The sequence below is a fragment of the Pelophylax lessonae genome (assembly GCF_965119305.1).
Source record: "Pelophylax lessonae genome assembly, chromosome: 1".
Classification (NCBI taxonomy): Eukaryota; Metazoa; Chordata; class Amphibia; order Anura; family Ranidae; genus Pelophylax; species Pelophylax lessonae.
This window is the reverse complement of record NC_138768.1, coordinates 301,367,645-301,394,162: the sequence shown is the minus strand read 5'-3', so window position 1 is coordinate 301,394,162 and position 26,518 is coordinate 301,367,645. Positions and strand designations below refer to the sequence as shown.

General features: G+C 44.2%; 1 protein-coding gene across 3 annotated transcripts in view; it reads right to left on the bottom strand.

The window, feature by feature from the left end:
* CORO1C (coronin 1C) overlaps positions 1-26,518 on the bottom strand; it is a 191,093-nt gene that overhangs the window by 56,416 nt on the left and 108,159 nt on the right. The window lies entirely within an intron of this gene.

The following is a 26,518-nucleotide window of genomic DNA, read 5'->3' as shown; positions in this document are numbered from 1 at the left end:
AAATACATGAATTTAAAAATCACAATATATACCCCAATTTTTTTTGCATATTATGAAAGCGGTTATGCAGAGTAAATAGATACCCAACATGTCACGCTTAAAAACTTCACACGCTCGTGGAATGGGGACAAACTAGAATGCCTAAAAATCTCCATAGGCAATGTTTTAAAAGAATTCACCGATTACCTGTTTCGAGTTCCAGCGGTGGTCTAGCGCTAGAATTATTGCTCTCACTCTAACACTCTAGCGATACGATGTCTGGTGCGAACACCCTTTACATATGCATGTGTCCGTGACTTACATATGTGTTCGCTTTAAAAGTTTTTCTTTATCTTTTACTTTATTTTTACACTGTTCATTTATTTATGGACAACCAAAATACTGTTGTGTTCTCTGAAAGCCTATGCAAAAAAGGAATATTATAGTCTCCGAACACATCATGCCTATGAATAGGAGGGAAAAAAAAAAAAAAACAACAGTTTTAACAGCTAGGAAAACTGAGAATTCTCAAAATCCTGTAGAGCCTACCTAAATGCATATCAAAGATCTAAATGAGTGGTTCTCCACCAGGGTTCAGCGGAAAGGGTTCCGCCACGATCTGCCGTTCATCACAAGCAGATCCCAAAAATCTGATGGGCTGACAGAACAGACAGACAGAACCACCAAAATGGGGGGGGGGGGGGGAACGGGGCTGTCGGCCAGGATGAACGCGACTCGGGCCGAGACCCGGTCATATGTGACCTCACGAGGCGTTTAACTCGCAGGCCATCCCCCAACCAGTGGGGCTGTGTCGCGGCCAACCTAACGCGAAGCTGAGGTCTGCGCGCACTCGTTGGCCAGACTGGAGTGACCACTGGATCTAGATTATCCAGGCCATTGCCAAGTCCAGCAGGTGATTGTAGATCTCACAGGAAAAAAACAGGAGAAAAAAAAATTTCTATCTAAAAAGGAAAAAATTGCCAGCACCAAAGATCCCAGCAAGGAACTAGGTCCTTACTCCTGACTAAGCAGAAACAAAACGGAGTGCCTATACCCCCCGTCTCACGTTTTGTCCGGCAATGAACAAAAGCGAAATACATTTTAAAATTTAAAAAAAAAAAAAAAACTTAAACAGTAATTTTTTTGTATAATGTAAGAAGTTACACTGAGAATGGTTATCTTTATTCTAAGCAAAAAAATTGTGGTTCTCATTTTATCCAGAATCGTGCAGCTCTAATATATATAACAATATTGGAGAATCTATATATCTATCTCTATATAGCTCCATCTCCCCCATCAGGATTCTGGAAGCGTGCAGGCACATGCATTAGGGGATAGATCATACATTTCATTCATAGCAGCACATGAGAGAACAAGTCTGGTAAAATGTAGCGATTGAGGGCAAGATAAATGAAGATGTGTAATTAGAGCGTCTTATTGCAAAGGGTTATCCTATTTAAAACAAGTGGCAATTCCACTTGTGAACATCAAAGGCAGCAACATGAACGATAAAAAAAATAAAATCTTGTGAAGAAAAAAAAAAAAAACACCTTAGGTGTATGTGAACCCTAAACCTAAAAACGTTGGAGTAGGAAAGTATTAAAAGGTTTGTTACCCTAGTATAAAAAATGGATCCTGTTCCCTTGCATGCAAAACAGCACAGTGCTTGTGCTGTGTAATTTGTGTGTAATTTGGCCCTCTGTATAACCTAAAAAACCTGGCTATGCCCTACCCCCCCCCCCCCCCCTGTAAACTGACCACGGTTTATCATGGCTGCTGAGCACTGACACAGTTGTCAAGTTTACGCGCTGTCATCCGCAGTTCTCCTTTCTGCTTTCCCTCCTCCTCTCCTCCTCCCTGCCTGTCCACTCCATTCACTCCCAAGCCCTCCCCTCCTGCAGCCATCGTAACGCAATAACCTTGCTACAATCCCCTCGGCTATATTAAATGTCCCCAATGCATTGGTTTTAAAAAATAAATACCGCTGTGTACCTAATTTTAGAGTACCAAATCGGCGCTCATGTGACCGGCCGCCTCTCTCCTCCTGGCTGTCAGCAGGGGTTTCTGCTCTGAAATGAGGTACACGGCAACATTTTCTACATTATAGCAGAGGGGATTGTACCAAGGTTATTGAGTGGCTTAACCACTTTAACCACTTTAGCCCCAGCCCTATTTCGGACACTTTTTGTTCACAAGTTAAAACCAGTATTTTTTCCTAGAAAACTACTTAGAACCCCCAAACATATATATATTTTTTTAGCAAAGACTCTGGAGAATAAAATGTCGGTCATTGCAAAATTTTTTGTCACGCGGTATTTGCGCAGCGGTCTTTAAACGCCATTTTTTTGGAAAAAATTTGAAAAATCACATTTCACTGCATTTAAAAAATACTAAACAGTAAAGTTAGCCCATTTTTTTTGTATATTGTGAAAGATGATGTCACGCCGAGTAAATAGATACCAAACATGTTACGGTTTAAAATTGCGCCCCCCCGTGGGATGGCGACAAACTACGGTCAATAGAGATCTCAATCTGCGACGCTTTAAATTTATTTAACGGTTACCAGTTTAGAGTTAGAGTGTAGCTCTTTTTTTTTAATTATTGCCCACGCTCTGGCGATCGCGGCGATACCTCACATGTGTGGTTTGAACAGCGATTTCATTTGCGGCTCGACTTGCGTATACGTTTTTTTTTGTGCGCGAGCTAACGGTGACGGCTAAATTTTTTTTTTTTTTTTTTTTCCTATTTATTTTTTCTTTTTTTTTAAACTTTATTACAGGTTTTTAAAAAAAAAAAAAATCTGATCACTTTTATTGCTGTCACAAGCAATGTAAACATCCCTGGTGACAGCAATATGTCGTGACAGGTACACTTTATGGAGGGATCGAGGGTCTAAAAGACCCTAGACCCCTCCACTACACTTCCCTGTATGCAAAACGCCGAAAACGGCATTTTTGCATACAGCCGTTTTTCAAATCTGCCGCCTTTTGCAGCACAGTAACCCGGACGTGACGTCATGGACGCCGCCTCCGGGTTACGTCATCGGAGACCCGATCGATGCCGTTTCCGGCATTCATCGGGACTCCATCCAGCCGGCGGACGTGCCGGCTGGGTGCTCGGGGCTCCCGGTGGGACGGTAGCCCCGAGCAAAGCCGCGGAAGGCGGCGGGAGGGGGGGGGACGTCCCCTCCCGCCCCCCCGGGTAACGATCGAGCGGCTCCCGAGCCGCATCGATCGTTACCGACGGAAAGCCGACCGTCGGCTTCAAACAACGGTACCGGGATGATGCCTCTAGCTAGAGGCATCATCCCGGTATAACCACTCAAAGTCAGCCGACGTAGAGGTTACGTGACTGGTAGTAAAGTGGTTAAAATCTATCAAGTTTTTATTGATGCCAGTGTCCCCTTCTGGGAAGATTCCCCCTCTCTATTATACAGGATTTATACAATGCCAATGGTTTGCACAGTGCTCTACAACACTAGGGCAGACAGTAAAGGTATAATACAATTCAATACAGGAGGAATCAGAGGGCCCTGTTTGTTAGAGGTTGCACTGGTGAAAAGTTATTGGGTTAGAAAAGGATTGCTCTGTCTGTGGCTGGAATTAGCCAACTTGTCTGCAACCACGGGTTATTATTCAGGATTTCTATAGCACCAGCAGTTTACACAGCACTTTACAATATAAAAGGGAGACAGTACAGTTACAATAAAATACAAGAGGATTAAGAGGGCCCTGCTCAGCAGAGCTTACAATCTATTGAGTTGAAAGGGGAATCCTTCCTGCAGCGCCATTGTGTTCTTCAGGCTGAGGTGGGTGGTGAAGCCAGGCCCGCCGGGAGAACACGGATTTTTGCTGCAACAGACAGCTCCTGGTATTCATAACCATTGGGTTATACTGCCCCAAAAGTAGTAGGACACTAGGCAGAAAGAATCTGGCTACACCCATGCACAGTCCCAGGGAGTTTATTTCCTTTCTCTGCTATAGGCACTTGTAACAAGCGGTGTCAGGAGAATAACTCCAAAGAGGGGTGGGTGCTGTGTCCGTCAATGAACATCAGAGAAATGGATTTTACGGTAAGTCGAAAATCCCATTTTCTCTTTCGTTCACTGACAGCCGCAGCTTCTGGTATTCGTAACCAATGGGACGTCCCAAAGCAGTGTTAAACATGGGGGGGGGGGGGTAAGAACAACAAAAAATTCCCAAGGCTAAACATTGGCTAGCACCGAGGCCGACACACTTGTGAAGACCCAAGGAGCAGAGGCGAGTCCTTCCTTCCTGGGGACTGAACAGGTTTGAGTAAAAACCCTGAAAACCTTCCTGATGTCTGAACCAGGACAATCACCCATTGAAGGAATAGGTCTTGTAGGTCTTGTACAGCCCCAAACAGGCCTTGGGGACCGGCGCAAGTTGGAAGGAAAAAATCTTGGCAGGGGACAAGAGCGAACCCAGTCCGGACTGAATGACTCCCTGGACCCACTTGCACTAGGGAAGTCCACGAATTTGGAAACCAGCAAAGACGTCCCCCCACCCCTGATAGGGGTGAGGGCGCACCTTCACTCTGAAGGAGCCTTGTCCACGGGTCTGGTTAAGCCTGATCTTGGCTTCCCAGTCCAGGTCAGTTTGGATCTTCCAAAGGAGGCCCTGAGGCTTTGAGCTCTTGTCAGTCGACTCTAAGTGACGGAAAAAAAAAAAAAAAAAAACAAAGGCCCACGTCTAAGACAACTTTCCTCGCCCTTAGTAACCTGAAAAACTGAAAAGCAGACCTAATCAGAAAGCCCATGTAAAAGGATACCAATACAATACTACTTTAGGAAGAACTACAGCTTTTGCTCCCCAAAACAGATGCATTGCGCATGTAATTAAATCATAACCCCACTGTAAGTTTATGTGCAACTTACCTCATATAGCTGTATAAAGCAGGTTTCGGTGTCCAATGTCACTTCTCCTCCTGGCTGAATTTCAAGGTTCTGACTTTATTTCCTTCATTTGCCAGTCCTGGTAAGATACTACATTGTGGGTCCTAGAGCTACTGTGGGTGTTTCTGGGCCTTCATGTGGTTGGTGAAAGGTGTAAAATGTGCCATACCACCTCCTGTGTCACTGCTGCCTTGCAACATGCCAAACTATAATGGCTTACTGCAAGACTACAGAGAAAGGGCTATGGGAGGCTATTATGAAGGAGTTTCCTTCATATGTAAATTAATCACTTCACAAATGCAAGGTTCTGGGGGGGGGGGGGGGGGGGACTTTTAAAGTGGTTACCCCCCCCCCAAAAAAAAAAAATAAATGCTCCTGTCCCTTTAGGGCACACATTATAGTAGTGCTTTTGCCTTTTCAATTGCATCTTTCCATCTTCTACAGTACCTGGTTGATCCTGCCTGGTCCCGACTTCCCCCTCTGAGCTGACCATGTTTATCTGCTGAACCAATAAATCATTGTCAGGATACATGCCTCCATCATCCAGCTTCTCTCCTGTGCGTCAATGCATTTCTTCCCCCTCCCTCTCTCCCCGTCAGCTCCATAGTGTGCAGTGAGAACATGATCTCCTCCTCTCCCATCTTATTCATTGGCAATACTGTTTACCCAAAACAGAAGCAAATCTCCACTCCCACCACTTGGCTCCCTTGAGATCGGGATCCAAAGTGGAGGGAGGACATGTGATCACAAATGAGCACAAAGAAAAAAATTTATTTAGGATTGGAAAAAATAAAACCACACTGCACAACAAACACATGGAGGTTAGATACATTTTATCCATTTATAACCACTTTAAGCAGCATCAAATCCTGGAAGGACATACCAGTGGGCTTCGGCTGCCCACACTCCAGATGAAAATGCGCTCGGGGGGGGGGGCTACTTTTTTTAAAATAAACAACAACATTTTAAAAAAACTACATTACGTAATAATGCCACTTGATATTTGATTGGGTGCAAACACAGGGGTGTTAAAAATCACTGGAACTCAACTTTAACTGGGCAGGACTGAATTCTATAGCCTGGTACACACTACAGCTCCAGTCGGAGATGCTCTACTAATGATCCAACATTAGTGCAGCGATCTCCCCTGCTGAGCTGTTGTGTTCTGACAGAACACCCCCATTCTATATCCGCCAAAAATCTGGTTGATCCCGCTGCTTTCTAACTCCACCTTCAGTTCATGTGCCCAATTTAGCTAGAGATATTGAAGCTATGGTGGCAACTCTGCACATGCTCAGTTTTCAGCGAGTTTCTATGCTGAGCATTTCCTCCCATCACATCTGGTTAGTCACATATGAACATATTCACAGTGGTAAAATGACAGTCCAGTCACTCTCTCTCCTCCTCCACACTTAACCCAGCTAAACACAATGGAGGTGGGATATTACATGTAGATTAAGAGAGGCTTCACATCCCTCTTATTCTAAGACACAGGATGGAGCGTGTGATAACCTGGGACTTCCAGAAATTTGCCCACAACATTGTACTGTATTGACAAAAAAAAAAAAAAAAATTATATATATATTTGTATGACAATTTAAAGCCATTTATTTTTACTTTAATTTTTACATAAGCTTCTCCTGCTTATGTTTCGTTTCAGACAGGCTGAGAAAGAGTTGGGTCATGTGACAGCTGTATATCGATTAGGAAAAAAGTACTTTGAGGTTTTCTTTTATTAAAATAAAATTACAGTGCCATTATCCATATACAGAAATAGAAGGGACAATGCAAATTAAACAGCGTGTGTTTAGTATCACTTTAAACATTGGCTATTCTATCCCAATCATCTGTCAAATCAATGATCATTAAACTTGACCAACAAAAATTCTCTTCACTAATTATAGTGGAAACAGTACCAGGTAATCTTGTTAACTTAAAGGAGTAGCCTAATAACAGAGCTGCTATAAAACCACGATATTTTTTTTTAAAGGCATATTCTACACTTTTGCAAAACCGTTGCAATAAATGTTTTGCACGGGAACCCAGAGCATTGCAACCTCAAGGAGGCTTTTCCTCCAGCTGCAGGTCCATACCAAGGTACTGGGCAATGTGACCATATTTCATGTTACACCCTAAACATGGGTGTAACACGAAACATGGTCAGAAAGGTAGACTTGGCATTGAATGCGGAGTACACCCTATACGTTTTTTCATTTTTGTCCAGCCCAGTGGGCTGAACGAAACAATAAACCCAACAGAGCAATAGTAGTTTCATCAAATTCTTCATTATTTTCAAACTATTCATTCTGCACAAAACTAAAAAATATTTGGGAAGTATATCAAATGATTCTTCGGAGCTATGTGCCAGAAAGACATCAGAATCGTCGCTGTCGTCACTTTCCGTATCGGATGACGAATTTTCCTATGAATCGATATCGCTCAGTTCAAGTAACTATTGTCACTATTTTCCTGTTCGTCCAAAAGCGCTTTTGCGCAAAAAGAATGCTTTTTGGATGCCATGGTCGTTCTCTATTTTCCAGGCACAAAGAACTGGAAAAGCACAGGCAGGGCACTGAAAAAGTCACCAGGTGAAATCCTGTGGTGAAATGGCATGATACAAAGCTGTGATCCTAACGGATTACACTGTATCATGTCATTTAGTGTATTTACACTTGAATTTCCCGCCAGTTCCACCCCCCTGCATCGCAACGCTCGCAGGGAAGGGAACCGGAAGACGGGTGCCGGCATCGGCCAAGCACACAGTGGGAGGACAGTGAGGACAGCGGGGGAATCGCAGGGGAAGGCGAGTTTTTTTTGTGGGGTAATCCCGAATTTACCGGAATACCGCTAGGGAGGTTAAACCACTCAAGTGTTGCTTTAGCCGTGTGTTTGGGTTCATTGGTCTGCTGGAAGGTGAACCTCTGTCCTAGCCTCAAATCACGCACAGAGTGGTACAGGTTTTGCTCAAGAATATCCCTGTATTTAGCACCATTCATCTTTCCATCAACTCTTACCAGTTTTCCAGTCCGGCTGCTGAAAAACATTCCCACAGCACAAGGAAAGATACCAGCTCAAAGAGGTACTTTGTTATGAACAAACAATACAGAGTGAAAGATTTTACACTGACTTGTCACAACTGCGTAACTTCTACAAGCACACCTTCTAAATTTGTCAATAAACCTGTTAGGCCAATCTAGAAACTGTTAGGCATTTTCAAGAAGCCAAGAACATGTTGTATCCCTGCCAGCAATTGGAAAGGGTACAGGAAAAGACAAAGCAACTCTCATTGTGTATGTATATTGGACTTGAGAGCCTCATGCAGCCAAAATGCTTTAAACAAATCCCATTTTGTAATCGCTAGACTACCGCATTGTAGTGAAGTATTTTTTTTTTTTTAATTCAAAATCATAATTACCTAGGTGAATATAACATCAGTCTGATGCTGCATCTGTCCCCTGCCGGCTCTAAGACAGAGAACCGATTGATCAAACACTGCTGATTGCTCACGGAGCTCTGAGAACCGAGCAGAGAGCTGGTGACTGTCAGTCACTGCTGCCTGCTCTAGCACCCCCCCCCCCCTCCCTGGTTCGCTGGACTGCGGAAGAGATGGCTGGTTCAGGCCGTCAGTGCCTCGCTTCCAAGGAATGTCGGCAACCATCCGCACCAGATCGACATACCAAGCCCGGCGAGGCCAGTCTGGGCCATTAAGATGACCGGAATCCCTTCTGCCTCGATCCTGTGTAGAAGTCTTGGCAGAAGCTTGAGAAGGAAGACTTCAATCAGCTGAAACTGACCCTACGGGGCCACCCGCGCGTCTGTGGTGTTCGCCAGAGGGTCCCGTGACCATGCCACAGACCTCTGCACCTTTCTGTTGAGACACCGACAGATCAACCTCAGGGGTGCCCCACTGGACACACAACTGATGAAACACCTCCGGATGAAGAGACCATTCCCACTGGTCCAACGCCTGCCGATTGAGGCAATCCGCCTGCCAGGTTTCCACTCTGGGAATGTGTACGGTGGAAAGGGCTGGAACGAACATTCTGCCCACCTGAGAATGCCAGCTACCTCCAGAGCCGCCAGGACACTTCTTGTGCCTCCTTGGTGATAGACATAAGCCACAGCTGTGGCATTGTCCGATTTAATGCTCCCTGGACATCTTGAGATGATCCGTTAAATGTTCCAGGCACAGTCTGATTGCTTGGAGCTTCAGGATATGGATTGGTAGTATTGACTCTTCCGGGGTTCAGTGAGCAAAATTTGTCGAGAACGCCTCCCCACCCCAACAGGCTGGCACCTGTGGTGACCACCGTCCAATACAAGGGGAGGAAGGATTTTCCCTGCTAGAGAACGAAGCCACCATATCAGGGAACCCTTTTGCATCCCCAACTCAGCTGGATTAGGTTGTCCAGAGACTGCATAGTCTTGTCCCAGCTGATCAGAATATCCCATGCAGGGAACTCGTATGGAACTGTGCAAACGGACTGCCTCGAAGGTAGACACCATCAGGCCCAGCACTCACATGCAAGTCCGGAGGAATGACCATCTGCTGGAAAGCAGGAGGCGAATTGCAGCCTGCAGTTTCTGGAGTTTGTCCAGAGGAAGGAGTACTTTGGCTAAGGCCGAGTCCAAAGTCAGACCCAGATAGTCTAGTTTCATGGAAGGAACCAAGGCAGACTTTCTAAAGATTCACAATCCAGCCGAACTTTCTCTGGGTCCGTATGGAGACTCCGCTCGCAGAAGAAGGTCGCCCAAGTAGCCCAGGACTGCGATCCCCTGCTTACGTAACAATGCTAGCACTGGGGCCAACACTTTCATGAAGACCCGAGGCCAGACCAAAAAGGTAACGCCACAAACACACAATGCTCCTCTCCCATGGAAAAGCGGAGGGAGCGCAGGTGACTGACATATTGGAAGGTGAAGGTAAGCGTCCTTGATGTCGATGGAGGCAAGAAAATCCTTCTGATGCAGGGAAGCCACCACCATGCGAACAGACTCCATTCTGAACTGCTGCACAAGCACCTTGAGGTCGAGGATTGGATGCACCTTGCATTCCTTTCTGGGGACTGTAAACCAGTTTGAGTAAAACCGCTAAAAATGTTCCGAAGTTCGAACCGGTACACTCACCCCTTGAAGTACATGGTCTTGCACTGCCCCGAAGAGAGCCTGTAAGCGGACCGGGGACAGTCGCACGTATTCAAGGCCCACTTCTGCTCAACCCCCCCCCCCCCCCCCCCACCCTTGAAGGTCAAGACCCGAGCCACAAAAAAAAGAGCGAGGGTGAACACCAATCGACTCACACCACAAAATGTACGATTTCCACATACGATGGTAGATCTTCCTTGAAGTAGACTTCCTAGCTTTAAGTAGTGTATAAATCAACCACCCAGACAAACCTCTATCCTTCAGCACCTGGCTTTTAACAGCCAAGCCATCAAAGCCAGCGACTGTAAAGCAGGATGGAAGATTGGCCCTTGGAACAGCAGATCCTCCCTGAGAGGTAGTCTTCCAAGGGGCATCGGCGACCAGCCGCACCAGGTCGGCGTACCAGGACCGGCGAGGCCAGTCCGAGGCCACTAGAATGACGAATTCCTTCTGCCTCGATCCAGCGCAAGAGTCTCAGCAGAAGTTTGAAAGGAGAGGAGGCGTAAATCCGAAGATACTGGCCCCAGCGAGCCACCAGCGCGTCTGTGGCATCTGCTAGCGGATCCTGTGACTGTTTCACAAACCTGCGCACCTTCCTGTTGAGCCGAAGCACCAACAGCTCCACCTCAGGGGTGCCCCACCGGAGACACAGCTGATAAAAACACCTGTGGGTGAAGGGACCACCCCCCTTGGTTCAACGCCTGCCGACTGAAAATCTGCCTGACCGTTTTCTACCCCTGGAATGTGTACACCACAGTAAATCACCAGTACAACACCCTGACCTGGCCCCAGGAGGTAGCCAGCCCCCCATACAACCACAGTATAGGTGGGAGGTAGGGATAGATGACCCACAGGACCATCAGACTCAGGGAGGGAGCCTATTAATGGCACCCCTAAAGAGCAAAGCATTCATCTGTGTCAGGAAAGAGCGCATTTTGTTACGCGACATACAGTAACGTGAACTGAACCGTAAACAGGGCTGCCTCAACTTACTAGAGAGGTCATTGGTTTTAATTGGGGGGGGGGTCGTGCCCTATTGGTACCAGTGGGAGAACAGTGCCCCATTGCTGGTGTCATTGGGAGGAATGGTGCCCCATCACTTGCATCAGTGGGAGAAATAGTGCCCCAAGGGCCAGATAAAGACAAGCAAAGGGCCAGTTCGGAGACCACTGCAATAGAAAAATTGGAAGCATTTAATTTATCTAACAAACGTTTTTTTTTTTTACTTTTTTTTTTTTGTTTTTTTTTACAATGCAAAAACGGTTGCAAAACAAGAAAAGCACTGAACACTTTGACCTACACAGTGCTAGAAATATGTGGAAATAGCAACAAACCTATTTGTTTTTCATTCAGCATAAACAGTCACTAGAAGCACTCTTTATGCAATTGCTAAAGCAGCCAAATAACCATGCTTAAAAGTAGAGAGTTCTAAGAGGTTCCCCGAATACAGGATTTTCCTGGCATAAAATGGTGTTTGATCCGAAATCTGTGCCTGCATTTTGAGCACTTGTACTGGAGCCTGTTATTGTAGCTTGGAAACTGGCTTGGCATGCAACATGTGTTGCGCAGCTTGTAGAATGCAAACGTCACCCACACATGCTTATCACAAAAAAGCTCAATGTACCGCAAGTAGGCACATGGACTCCCTGGGGGTGGGGGGGGGGGGGGGGGGGGTTACATTTAACTGGAAGCATCTCTTATAGCGCATACACGACCAAAATCGGACGACAGAACGTCTTTTGCATGCTAGTCGCATATCGAAAATGGAGAGGTTACCAAAGTTACGAAAATTTGCGTACGACAGATTAAAAATGCGGAAGGGACGTAATGTGTTGTAGTGTATTTGTATTGTATTTTCGGACGACAACTGTACTGATCAAACAAAAATCTTACGATCTGGTATCATACGAGAAACATTTTCGTGCTTGTCCGATCGGATGAACTGTCATGATTGGCTTTTGAAAGCTGTGTACTAAAGATCCGATTATCGTACGATCGCTTAGAAAGCAGAATTTTTCCTTTGATTTTCGGATCTTGTGTACATGACTATTAGGCTCCTTTCACACACTCCGTCCGTTGGACAGAGTCCGTTTTTCTCAGCGGGGGATCGAGCCGCCAATCCCCCGCTGAGCAGGAGGATGACAGCTGTGTCTCCGCGCCGTGTGCGGAGACACAGCTGACAGTTCCCCATGCATCTCTATGGGGGAAATCGGATGTCAACGGACCGTAATTCCGTTCTCACCCGATCCCATCCGATCTGCTGGACGGATGGAAAATAGGGTTTCCATCCGTCCAGATTTGACGGATCGGATCGGGTGTCAGCGGACATGTCTCCGCTGACATCCGATGCCCCATAGGAATGCATGGGGGGGACCATTCAGATCCGCCAAAAAAAACGGACAGGCGGATCTGAACGGTCCGCCTGTGTGAAAGGGGCCTTAGGCCCCTTTCACACTGACAGACTGATCGGATCCAACTGTGTTTTTCAGGTGGGCTCAATCAGACCATCCATTGCTCTCTATGGAGCGGCAGTTGTCAGTGGACATGTGTCCATTGACACCTACCAACATCTGGTCCAATCGTGTCCTCTAAAAACAGATTGATGTGGATCGGTTCCCCAACTGTCTGGCAGATCAGATGAAAGTCGGATGGAAAAAAACAGGCGATCCGTTTCCATCCGACCGCCCATTGAGGAGAGCAGGCTGTGTTTGTATCCACTCTGCATCAGCGGAGCAGACATTAACCGGTCATCTGACTGCTCAGCGCTGTTTAGCTGAGAGATCCCTTGCTGAGCGGGCTGATCCACTGGCGGACCCGGCCAGTGTGAGAGGGGCCTTATGCTGGTAATAGTGGAAATCTAAATTTCTCCTGCCCCCACACATACACCACAGCTGTGAACTTCCATGGCTGCAGGGGTTAATACCAGCACTGGACCTGTAACAAGCACTTGAGAATGCCGACAATGTTCGTTTTTGACCACAGTGACAGGGAAATTCAAAAAGGGGACAGTGGAACGTCTGACAGGGAAATTCGAAGAGGGGACAGGAACGTCTCTTGATCGAACAAATTTTTAGACTGTGTATGTTTTTCCATTTAGAAAATACATTCATTTTAAAATTGAATATTAAAAGAAAATGACATTCAAACATCCATCCATCGAATGTACAAAGAATTTTCATAGGAATATTCTTACTAATATTCTCATCTGCAAATCCATACATGCATGGCCAGCATAAGGGAGGGAGGAGTGGGGCATTTCCAGCGTCTGGGAAGGACTAACCTTGCAGCAATCAGGAAAAACTGGGGAAGACTTAAGCAAAATTCATACAGCCAAGGAGAATGGATGATAAAAACAATTTGGGGAGAGCAATTCACGTTCATATCTAAATTATATAATTATAAATAGCAAAAATAGTGATCAGAAAGATGGGAAACGAAGACATGTTCGCTGTACATGGAGCATTGTTCCTGGGTGACTATGGCATCTCAAACAGGCATTAGAGATTGGGAGGAAGACCGCATGTAACATAGTAGGGCAGCAATACCATCTGGTCCCTTTACAGTACAGATGGATATAAACTGACATGCTTTTAAGAGGCAACAGTACAGACTGCACAAAACACGCAATATTAGCAGTCCCGTCTGACGCTTGCAACTTTTTAACATTCATGAGCCGCTGTTCTTATTTCTTAATAAAAGAAAGTGCTCATCTCAGACCACCAAACACATTCCTTATGCTGCTGTAAAAACAAAACACTTCCAGTATGTATAAAAAAGGGAATTATGATTATGTAACAATATGTGGTGGCATAAAGATGAGCAGAACATAGAAGACTGACTGATTTGTAGGTCAGGATGTGAATGGCATTTATTATACATAAAACCATTGTCTGGTGACTGCACACATCCTGTCCTCCAGTTCCCTCCACACATCAATCTCTATTCAGGCCTTTTGCTCTTCCTCCCTTGAATACTTAACATCGCATCATAGCAGATAAAACTGGTACAGGCGTAAAAAAAAAAAAAAAAAAAAAAAAAAAATTTTTATATATATATATATATATATATATATATATATATATATATATATATATATATATATATATATATATATATATATATATATAATAAATATTGGCTTTCAGGTTCAGCAGTACAATCTTATAGTGGGATTAAACTCCTATTGCACAACATTTACCTATAGGTTAGCCTATAATAAGGCTTACCCAAAGGTAATGTAAATATCTCCTAAACGTGCACCGTTTTAGGAGATACTTGCTGTACATGCAGCTGGGCTGGTGACCTCTGTGCATATGCACTCTGAAGGAACTGCCCGAGTGGTGTTCACTGCGGGAGGGACGTCATTACTGCTCCGGCCACTCACACAGATGGAGTCTGCAAACCTGGAAAGACAGGCGGACGATGGAAGCCCTGTTAGCGGTGACAGCTTACCGCTGAGGGCTTCGTTCTAAGAAAAAAAATTCACATAATGTGCTGGTATGCGATGCATACTAGCACATTTTTAACTTTGCCTTGCAGGTTAAAAAATTGCAGGCGGTTTACTATCGCTTTACCAGATTTTGAGTATTCGTGCACAGTAACCTTAACCTCCATTTTAGTTTTCCCCCTTCCAGGAAAGGGAGGGTGTAGAGACGAGTAAAAGGAAGGGGGTACACAGCAGAGCAGGACCTGCAGCAGAAGCCTAAGGTAGTTAAGGAACATCCACACACACAGTCAAAGTACATATTTTTCTATCCCAGGGAGTTGGAAACCTTGTGAAACTTTAAACACAATCATGTAAGCTCTAACAAGCAGGGCCCTCTAAATCCTCCTGTATTGAATTGTATTGTAACTGTATTGTCTTCCCTTATATTGTAAAGTGCAGCGCAAACTGTCGGCGCTATATAAATCCTGTATAATAATGTTTTTGGGAGTCGTGCCTATGGCTGTCAGTCTAGCAATGCCTTATGGGACTTGTGGTTCCACAATGGCTGGAGTGCAGAGGCTGCCTATTACTATATAAAACTAAAGTTTCAGCCTGGCACATTTCCATATATTTTGTGGGGGGAAGAAAAAAAATTTAATTTCTGGAGCTAAATGGGTCAGGAGAATAATCCACAAGACTGCCGCAGATACTTTTTCCCCTTTTTTTTTTTTTTTTTTTTTATTTAATATTACATACAACCCCAATTCCAAAAAAGTTGGTGATGCTGTGTAAAACCTACATAAAAAATGATTGCAAATCTGATAAACCCATATTTTATTTACAACAGAAAATAGAAAAAAAAAATGTTTTAACTGAGACAATGCACCATCTTAAGAAAAAAAAAAAAAAAAAAAAAAAAAGATCATTTTGAGATTGAAGGCAGAAACACATCTCAAAAAAGTTGGGACAGGGCAACAAAAAGCTGGCAAGGTAAGTGGTACCAACAAGGAAGAGCTGGAAGAACACTTTGAAACTAATTTGGTTAATTGGCAACAGGTCAGTAACATGATTGGGTATAGAAAGAGCATCTTGGAAAATCAGTGTCCCAGAAATTAAAATGGGCAGAGGTTCACCAATTTGAAAAGCTGCATGTAAAAATGTAAACACAATCTCAGAATATTCCTCAACATAAAATTGCAAAGACTTTTATATCATCTACTGTACAGAATAATAATAGATTCAGAGAATCTGGAGAAATCGGTGTGCAAGAGACAAGGTCAAAACACAATTTTGGATGACCATGATCTTAGGGCGGTACTGCATTAAAAACAGGCATGATTAGGTGATGGACATTACTGCATGGACTCAGGAATACTTAAAAAATTAATAATTCACTGTTTGAACACAGTTTGCCATGCCATCCAAAAAAGGAGCAAAGTAAAAAGATCATGGCAAAGAAGCCAAATCTGAACATGATCCAGAAATGCCGCTGTCTTCTCCCAAATGGTCTGTTACAAAGTGTAAAAAACTGTTCTGTAGCCAGACAGATCGAAATTTGATGGTGCGACGTCCTCTGGACGAAAGGAGAGGGACTTTCAAGCTTCTTATCGGCACTCAATTTAAAAGCCTGCATCTCTGATGGTATGGGGGTGCATGAGTGTGTATGGAATGGGCAGCTTACACATCTGGAAAGGCGACATCAATGCTGAAAGATATATCCAAGTTTTAGAGCAGCATATGCTCAGGCAAGTATGGGACAACATTCCTCTCCCAAAACTCCAGCATCTGGTCTCCTCAGTTTCTGGACATTTACAGAGTGTTAAGGCCGAATTCACACCTCAGCGTTTTGAATCGCGGTCAGATTCGCTGCAATTATGCCCACCATTTCAAAGCGCCCAGGTGTGAATGACAAATTGCAGAAGGCACATTAGAGATGCCATTCATTTGAATGGTGCCTAAAATTGCGGTGCAGTTCTGCCACAATAAATCACGCAACCGTCTTGGCGCCCAAAAGTAACTCCTGAACTTTTTTTGGGCGACAGGCTTCATGCGATGCGGTTTGCCGCGACTGCAGCATGATTTATCGCGTGGCATAGCCGCGCCGAGATTTTAGGTGCCATTCAGATGAGCCTTCTGCGATTTGTCATTCATACCTTGACGCTTTGAAATCGCTGCAAATCTGCTCGCGATTCAAAATGCCGAGGTGTGAATGCAGTCTCAAAGATGAGATGCTACACACTGACATGTTGCTGCCATCAGTCTAAAATTATTCTTATTTTGTTTTTCTTAAATGGTACATTTTCTCAGTTTACACATTTGAGATTTTTCCAATTTTCTATAGTGAAAAAAAAAAAAAATTGGATTACGAGCGTTGCAAATCATTGCATTCTGTTCTTATGTCAATTTTACACAGCGTCCAAACTATTTTGCAACTGGGGATATACCTAAATATATAAAAACCGGATTATAGTATTGTTTGCTCACATTCTATACCTATTAAATAGATTGTAAGCTCTAACGAGCAGGGCCCTCTGATTCCTTTTGTTTTGTTCCAAATTGTAGTGTAACTGTAATGTCTGCCTTCATTTTGTTAAGCGCTGCGCAAACTGTTGGCGCTATATAAATCCTGTATAATAATTAAATAATAATTAAAAAAAAAAAAAAATGGTATAGATATGCAATTGCCTTTAAAACAAGGTTCTAGTAAAAAATGGTATAAATATGCAATTGCCTTTAAAACAAGGTTCTAGTAAAATCAGCATTCTAAGCAATATCAGGGAAAAGGTAATTTAGACTTGCCAACACCCATGGAATTAGAATTCTACTTAAACGCGATATTTAAGGTTCAGCAAGACTAAAGCAGAACCTGCATTCTTCCTGTGCAATGCAGCTTTCTAAAGCTATAATGCACAATCTGTGTTTAATGTTCAGCGTTCTGATGCCCTAACAGCCAGGAGAAATACAGGAAGAAGTGATCATATCCTTGTGCAGGCAATCATTCAGGGATCAAGTCTATAAGTATTCCTATTGCCTCCCTCCCTCCCCTCAGGTCCACACATCAGCACTCCCCGAGCACAGACAGTAAATTTTACCATATAAGGCCATGGATGATTTGAACCCTGACAGGCGTACAATCCCTGTTCCCTGCACTGCAAAGCTCATTGGCTGCATGGTCTCCGTGCTGTGATGACAAAGCTGGGTGTGTGCTTTGTAGGCATAGACACAGCAGCGTGTTCAGTTAACCATTTCTCTCCTATTCTGGATAAGGGAAACCAGGGACGTTTCCTACTAGTTCAATGAATTCAGGTTACACATCATGCAGCACTTCAGGTTGAAAAATCATGAATTACACAAAATAAATCAAAGCTTCTATTGGAATTTGTAAAATCAATCACATTAATTTCTATATTAAATATATTGTTTATCACAACTGATACTGCGGACCCAATCTGAATGGGTGTGGACGTGCACCCAGGAGCACTAACGCAGCTAGGAAAACCTATGACGTCTACAGAAAGCCAGCAGAACTGTAATTCAGCAGGGACGTGTTCAATGCATACCTTTACCATAAACAGATGCAGTATGATTAGGAAATGGAATGTTTTTACACACACAAACCCCATCCAAAAACTGACAAACCAATAATTATTCCTATTAAAAAAAAACAAGCTAAATGTGCAAAAAACGTGAAGCATTTTATACATTACAAGTATGACGAGCAAATGAGGAAGTGACCCAAAAGTCAATTCTGCTTTCCTGTTATAGCAAGCCACATTCTCCAAAGAGTTTGCTGTGCACGCAAATCCATATATACTTTTCCTGCGTTAGCAAATTTCCTGCTCTCTATAAAAATAACACAAGAGTAACTTCATCCCAATACATCACCTACTGAATTAACTCTATAAAAAAGAAAAATTCAACCCCAAAAAAAAAAACCGACTAGAAAACCTTTTCTGATCAATAAAAAACAAACCCTGGAGTGTAAAACCGCATTTAAAAAAAAAAAAAAAAAAAAAAAAAAAACATTTCAAAGTACTGCCGGCATTTTCAATAGTGTGTCTTACTTTAAGATACACAAGCCTGCTTTAACCCAGATGGGTGTGTGTGTGGACTTTCCCCACCCCAGTGATACATATGCAGCTTTCCTTTGCTCTCTGCCATAAACAAACAAAAATGCTGCTGCCTGCTCCAAGCAATGTAATGTTAGGGCAGGTTAAGATGAAAACTTAAGTTCCTGCATAGGAAAAAAGTAATGTTAAAGCACTACCAATTTCCATTTCTTTTGCAAAGTAAAGTTTTTTTTTTTTTTTAGTTTTTTGGCATCTTGGTACTACTAATCTCCTCCAGCCTCTTTGAAGCCACTTCCAGTGGTGGCTGCATATCATTGCTCAGGGAGCGCTTCTGAAGGAGACAGAGGAGCCTGCATGCACACAAAATCTGCAAGGCTGCATTCCAGTCTCCACTAAAAGTCCATGTGAAAAGGTTGACCGCACTAAGGGCATAGGGACAAAGTGTTCTCACCGCATAAGTGACTGAAAAAAGGAACCTCATGACAAGCACACATTTTTTAATAAAAGCTACATTTTAAATGATTAGATGTTAACAGTGAGGAGATGCATTTTTGCCTTTGGATGGCGGCAAAGAGGGTGCTGCTTGTGCAATATTTTGCACAGACGTCAGCACTCAGTCCTTTGGGATTAACCCCTTCCATGGCAAAACCTGCTGGAAATGGGAAATAAGGCACCCACTGACCAGTGCAAATGAGGTAGCTTCTAGTGCTCTTCACCATCAGGCCACTCATTAAAGTGGTTCTAAAGAGAGTGTTAGGTTTTTACCTGAACGTATAACTAAAGGTAAAACCTTTTCTGTCATTTTGGATAGAGTTGAGAGGGATTAGAACTCCTGTCCATTTTGCGGTGTTCCCCCGTTAAGGAGATTCACCGTCTCCATTTGCTCCAATTAAAGTATAAAATACCCAAATTTTGGGTTGTCCCCAGAAAAGAGGCAAAATCTTCCAATGTGGACATTGGGAGATTGAGGACAAGGGTCCCCAAGGGATTCGCAGGGATTTCCTTTCACTTCCTATTTTGGCTATGGAACAGAAAGGGAAATCTCCCCAATGGGGCACAGACGGCAATAAATTACACTATCCAAAATGAAAAAGAATAAAAAAAGGTTTGCTTATAGTTCTACTTTAATGCATTCCATGCATTAGGGTAAAAAAAAAAAAAAAAAAAGACCCACTATTTCCCTCCCCTCTAATCATTTTCCTGAGACCGTCAGTGATCCAGCATTGTCCCGGCTTCAGGTCTTCTCTCAGGCACTCTGGCAGCAGCTGGAGCCATTGGCTCTTGCTGCTGTCAGTCAAATCCTGTGAGCAGGGAGAAGGGGGTGGGGCTGAACTACACTGTCAATAGACACACACAGCTCAGCTGTAAGATTGAAAAGAAGAGGAGGGGCCTGGGATGCTGGTGGGGGACTCCAGAAGAGGACGCTTGGGGCCGCCCTGTTCAGGCAAGCATAACATGTTTGTTATTTTAACCAAAAATTACAACCTTAAAGCGGAGTTCCACCCTGGTTATACATTTTTTTACAAAAATACCCCCGGGACAGTCAGGGCTAGCACATTCCACAATGGCTAGCCTCTGATCTGTCCCGGGTTGCACTTACCTTTCAGGAGAAATACTTACCTTGAAATTGTCTTCTCCAGCGCTGCCATCTCAGGTGTGGGCAGCTTGAAGCCAGCACGATCCTCTTCCGCGTCCTCTTCGGTCCTCTTCCTCCTCCTTCGGTCCCACGATGCACTGCACCGGCCTCGACGTCACTTCCGGGTCGCGCGCGTCATCCCTCCACAGCTTCTGGGCATGCCCAGAAGCTGTTTAGAAGGGAATGACGCGCGCGCCCCGGAACTGACGTCGGGGCCGGTGCAGGCGCAATGATTCCTGGGAGCGATGACGTTCAGCTCCCAGGAATCATTGCAAAAGTCAGGAAGTGACGAATCGCCGTGGCCGCCGAGGGGAGGAAGAAGGAAGTAAGGTGAGTATATTTTCTCTAAAAGGTAAGTGAAAAAAAAAAAAAAATTGCGATTATCCATTTGTTTTTCAGGTGACCGTAGGGCTGGGCGATAAATCGATTTAATCGATTTATCGATTTTTTAGTTTGAAACGATTTTTTTTTTTTAAACTCGAGTTTTTTTTACAATACTTTTTCCTGCCTTGTGCAGCCACCGAACTCGCCAGTAACGGACCTGCGGGGCGGGCGGGCGGTGCGTCTGTACAGGCCGGGGCTGCGGCGCGCTGTTGGTAAAGTCTCCCCGGCCTGGATGTGACGTCAGCTGCCGGGAGAGGAAGCGGGCGGTGCTTCTGTACAGGTCAGGGGCTGTGATAGGATAGGTTCCTATCCTATCACAGCCCCTGGCCTGTACAGACGCACCGCCCGCTTCCTCTCCCGGCAGCTGACGTCACATCCAGGCCGGGGAGACTTTACCTATCACAGCGCGCCGCAGCCCCGGTGTTCTAAAATTCAGCGTACCGAACAAATGCTTGCAGTGAGTGCCCAGGATTCCTTTAGTTTTCATTGCCTGTGGGGATTAAAAAAAAAAAATGACAAGTATTCATATACAATATCTGCTTGTGTACATCTTCTCTTTCTGATTAGCTTGGACGTATTAAGGGTCCTTGTCCAAACCCACCTGAGCGAGCCTGCCAGGAAACTGTCTCCTGTAGTGGGCCAATGGTCTTGGTCAGGGAATTCTCTAAACCACAATTACAGGACTCGTCACTTCCGGTGATGGGAGTCTCAAGTGCGCATGCGCACAAGACATTATCTTGGTTTGGTAAACTTGGAACACATAGCGGGCAGCTGAAAGAGAGGAGGCGGGGCTGAGGTGCGACGGAGGACGGAGGACACATATGCAGAGCTGGTGGAGGAGGCGGGACGGAGGTGCGGCCGTGTAATAAATGCAGGACTTTAGCGACTCCTTGTTTTATTATCTTTAGCAATTATCGTATTATTTATCCTTAGGATTTCATTACATTTACTATTTCTTATTTTGTATTATATAAATAGTAAATGTAATGAAATCCTAAGGATAAATAATACGATAATTACTAAAGATAATAAAACAGAAGGAGTCGCTTAAGCCCTGCATTTATTACACGGCCGCTCCTCCATCCCGCCTCCTCCGCCAGCTCTGCATATGTGCCTCCCTCCCTAATGTCTCGATGACGCGGCGGTGTCCTCCATCCTCCGTCGCACCTCAGCCCCGCCTCCTCTCAATCAGCTGTCCGCTCTCTGTTATAATTTTTCCAAACCTCGAAAAATGTCTTCTGCGCATGCGCACGGACGACTCCTATCAGCTGTTTTGTGATGCTCTGTCACCGGAAGTGACGAGGTCCGATTTTTTTTTTCACGGGTCCGACAAAATTTTACAACACCGGCCTGTACAAACGCACCGCCCGCCCCGCAGCTGATGTCACATCCAGGCCGGGGAGACTGTACCTATTGCAGCGCGCCGCAGCCCCAGCCTGTACAGACGCACCGCCTGCCCCGCAGCTGACGTCACATCCAGGCCGGGGAGACTGTACCTATCACAGCGCGGTGGTCCGTCAGAGTCAGACACACATATACAGCGCTTCTCCTTCTCCTCAGTCCTCCCTCCAGACTCTGCAGTCATTTTTTAAGTGCATTGCAAAAAAAAATCGAAAATCGAATCGAAACTCGAATTTTTCTTTAAAAATCGAAGATTTTTTTTTTAGGCAAAATCGCCCAGCCCTAGGTGACCGGGAGCGAGAAGATGGAGGTAAGTATAAATTTCGGGTGGAACTCCGCTTTAACAAATCACTCCGAGTCTTAAGAAGCAGGGCATAGCTGAGAAAATGCCAGTGGCTCTGGACCTGGCAGGTGCCCTGTAGATAACTTACCAGAACAGAGTCTGGAAATTGCCAAATGTACAATGCAGTACCCAAAAGGTCACAGCAAGGCCTGCATGCAGAATTTCAGAAGCCAGGCTGAGGACGACTGCATCAGATAGAAAAATGATAATCAGCGCAAACCATATAACACAAAAAAATCCAAAACCATATATAAATGGTATACACTAGGCTGCAAACAATCAGTGCTAAACACAAAACACCAGTTACTAATTAACAAACAATATTGCTGCGCCAGGTGTCTAAATCACTGTCAATCCAATATCAACTCAATGACAAATCATAAATAATGATTAAAGTGATAATGTGATAATGGTGAAATTAATAGTCCAAATAAAGAGTGAACAAAATTGAACTAAAATCAATCAATCTTCATCTGTGTTCACACAAAAAAAGTGTTGCATGCTCCACTCCAGTGCTCCCAGTGATAAGTGTAGGTTAGCAGCTCACCTTAGGACTAGGCTCCAGAGAGCCAAACACATTTAGGGATGCAAGGATACCAGCCTGGTGTCCCTTCTTCCACCGCCTCCAGCTAACACTCCATGCAGACAGGAACCCGGTATATACAAAAAAGAGGGACAGATCTAATGCTCTCAGTTTTAAAAGGCTATTTATTCCCTTGTAAATATAGGATATTGCACTTACATTTAAATGCACATAAGCAGTGCGGGCTTTCTGTAGCAAAACACAGCAATCTCAGCACTTCCAGGAAGACAATGTGATCCGATCAGGCTCCTCCCCCGTACGCGTTACGTCAGACTTAGTCAGCCTTTTAAAACAGAGCATTAGATCTGTCCCTCTTTTTTGTATATACCGGGTTCCTGTCTGCATTCCAGGTTTTGCTAAAGCTTAAACTTTAACTTACAACAGTATAATCAACGCGTTTATGCAGTAAAGCATGATTAGACTCACTGTGGAACCTAAGGGGTTAATCCTCCACATTGTGTAAAAATGTGTTTGATCCTGTCTTCTCTGATCCTCTCCCTTCTTCCACTGTTGCCAATTCATCTGCTGATCATACAGAGCCTTGGGGGGCACTCTACTAATACACACCAAACTGAGCATGTGCATAGAGGTTGTTTTTATTTTTCTTGGGAGGACATATGATCAGCACAAGGCCAATCCGCACTGTCCAGACAGAGGGTCAGGGGTCCTCCAGCCTCATAGGACAGTCAGAGTAGAATGAAAACTCCAACAAGCTTTAACCAGACACTGATAGAGGTCACAAGACTGCTCTACAATGCTGATGAGAAAGGGTATATAGAAGTTTATATTTACTAAACGATTGCATTTCCATGTTCTGTGTACTGTTAGAGACCAAATATAGTGAATGCAGGGTTCTGAGTTTAGTAACACTAATTCAACAAGTTGAACTTAGCTGATTGGCTACCATGCACAACTGCACCAGATATTGCACTCTCCAGTTTAAGTAAATCTACCCCATAGGGTATGTTCATACCACATGCGGTAGAGACTGCAATGGGTGGCTATTCCAGCGCAGTCCCACCGCATGAACATAGAAAAATGTCTTGCCTAATATGTGCCCAGTACACACTACTGCATTACAGTGGCGTGTTCAAAAAAAAGGTACGTCGTGCAGTACTTTTCAGTGCAATGTGATGTAATCCACTGCCTCGCTCCATGCCGCTGGCAATGAGATGGATGTGTGACACCCCAAAGGTCATTGGGGTGGGGGCGTGATCGCCAAGCTCAATGCATCATCACCACGCTAATTTTGGCCCTGCAGCACACCAGCCGCTTTGTTGCAATGCAGCGGCTGATGTAAATGAACCCTTAAAGATAAGTACCATCAGTGCATTGGAATATAAGGTGCTAAAAGAATCATTTCCCGATTCTCCACTTGATATTTTGCATAGTTTTAAAGCTGCAATCCAAGTGTGATTTTTACACTATAAGGGCCAGTTCACATTTGTGCGAGTGCGCCGATCGCATGTAATTCAGCCATACACTTTGTATGCCTGAATTCGCACCAAACACGCACATGACCCTTTTTTCCAGCCGCATCAGGATCAGATCGAACAGTGGTTCACACTTGAGCGATCCGATCCTGTGCGAACTGTCAGATAGCACTGCGATATGTGATCAAACTGGGGGTGTCGTTAACATTTTATTGACACCCCCTGCGTATCGCATATGGCAGTGTGAACTGCCAGGGGAGCGTTTGCGAAGCGGGAACAGGCTGCGAATTTGCAGCCTTCCCACATCGCACAAGTGTGAACCGGGACTAAAAACTACAGACTAATGTAAGCATGCATATATCATACTTGAGCAATCGTTTTTGAAGCTGCTAATGACCACAGTATTTGGCTTCTGGGTCTTGTGCCAAGTGGCTTCCCTTTTGCACTGCTGCCTTTCACAGAAAACTTTTTATTTTTAAGAAACACAAAACATTCTATGACTGGATAAGGTGGTGAGGCAGGACAGTTACATCACAATCCCCACCCTATCCAGAGAATGCCATTGTGCTCACTGAAAACAAAAAAAATGGGAGTTCTGCTTTAGCCACGTCTACATCTATTGAATTTGGCAGCAACAACAGTATGATCACAATCGAAGATCATATTTTTTTTACACCCATCTTTGCTTATTGCTGTGCTACTCATTCAGATTTGTACCATTGCTGACAGACATCTGTCAAATATGCATCCAACACTGTTACTTGGACAGAAAAAAAAAAATCCACAATAGCTGAAAGTGGAGAAGGAAGCCAATTCCGGTCATTGTGCTTTTACAGTTAAGCCCCATGTACACTGGGCATTTGCCCTCTCTTCTAAATGCCAGAAGAGAAATCTAATTTTTGCAAATGCGTCGAGGTATGTTTACACATGTCAACTACAAGTGTGCATTCATTTTATTGGCCTGAACATTAATTGATTCTGGCCACTGAAATGAATAAGCACTCAAGCGCTTGGCGCGCCTAGCAATTAAAGTGTAACTTAAGTCAGAAAATTAAGTCCTGCTAGATCACTTCAGGCTGGCCACTTTTGCAGGTATAGCTATTTAAAACTAAGTGTATACTGTGTAAAATCCAGTAATTCACTGTCACCCAACTCTGCACATGCTCAGGTACTCTCCATTTTTAGGCACGGCCAAGTCTGTAGAGGCCAACCTGCTGACAGCCTTAAAGCAGAATTAAACACTCCTATCCTTTACTGCTTCTTCAGTTTGATCTGCAACTGCCACGGTGCTGCGCATAATCAGTTATTTGATGGTCTGACAGTTTGGTTGAGGACACCATCAAATGTAACCGTTCGCAATCCCAGCATTCCAGGAATAGAACTTTTTTGAAACTGTTAAATCGATGGGTTTAGTTAGGATTTACTGCTGTGCAGGAGCTCTTGGCTTCAGCAAAATGTCTCTTGCAAAAAGAAACAAGAGCAATGCTGGAGGCAATTTACAGCACACACTAAATTTGGTAGCATAATTCATTTTTTTTTATTACCAGATTTTCAAGGCAACAGATACAGAGCATATCGCCACATGCACTTTTGATTACAGTAGAATAACCAAAAAGCAATGAGACAGTCAAAAAATAAGACACAAAAGTACACAGATTGCACATGGTATGAACAGCCACATATTCACCACCTGATCTATATCCTATTACAAGCTATAGAGCTCCACGTCCAGTGAGTGTTTCAGTTCATCAAACTGGTAGCCTAAATATTAATGTGGAATGAACATTCCTTGTTAAAAGAACTTTTTTTTTTTTTATCAAGTTGGTATGGGTAAAGTTCCACTTTAAGCATGTCTAGATGCATTGGCCATTTTTTCTGCCAAATCGCCGCTGCTAATGAATGCACTTTCAGTGGGGGTTTTTTCTGCCTCTGAATGCCTGCAGCCAAATAGCTTCTGAGAAGAGTATGCAGCATAAGGAGAAACGAACAGATGCAGCTAGGTTCTAGCTAACCCAAGTCTGTGTACTTAAACGATAGTAAAATGTTTGTGGGTTTTCATACTCACCTGCTCTGTGCAGTGGTTTTGCACCGAGCAGTCAGCATCCTCCCCTTCTCGGGTTCCTCACCACTCTTGGCTCCTCCCTCCTGTCGAGTGGGGCACCTGAGCCACAGGTCTGTATGTGCATTCACACACCGAACTGCA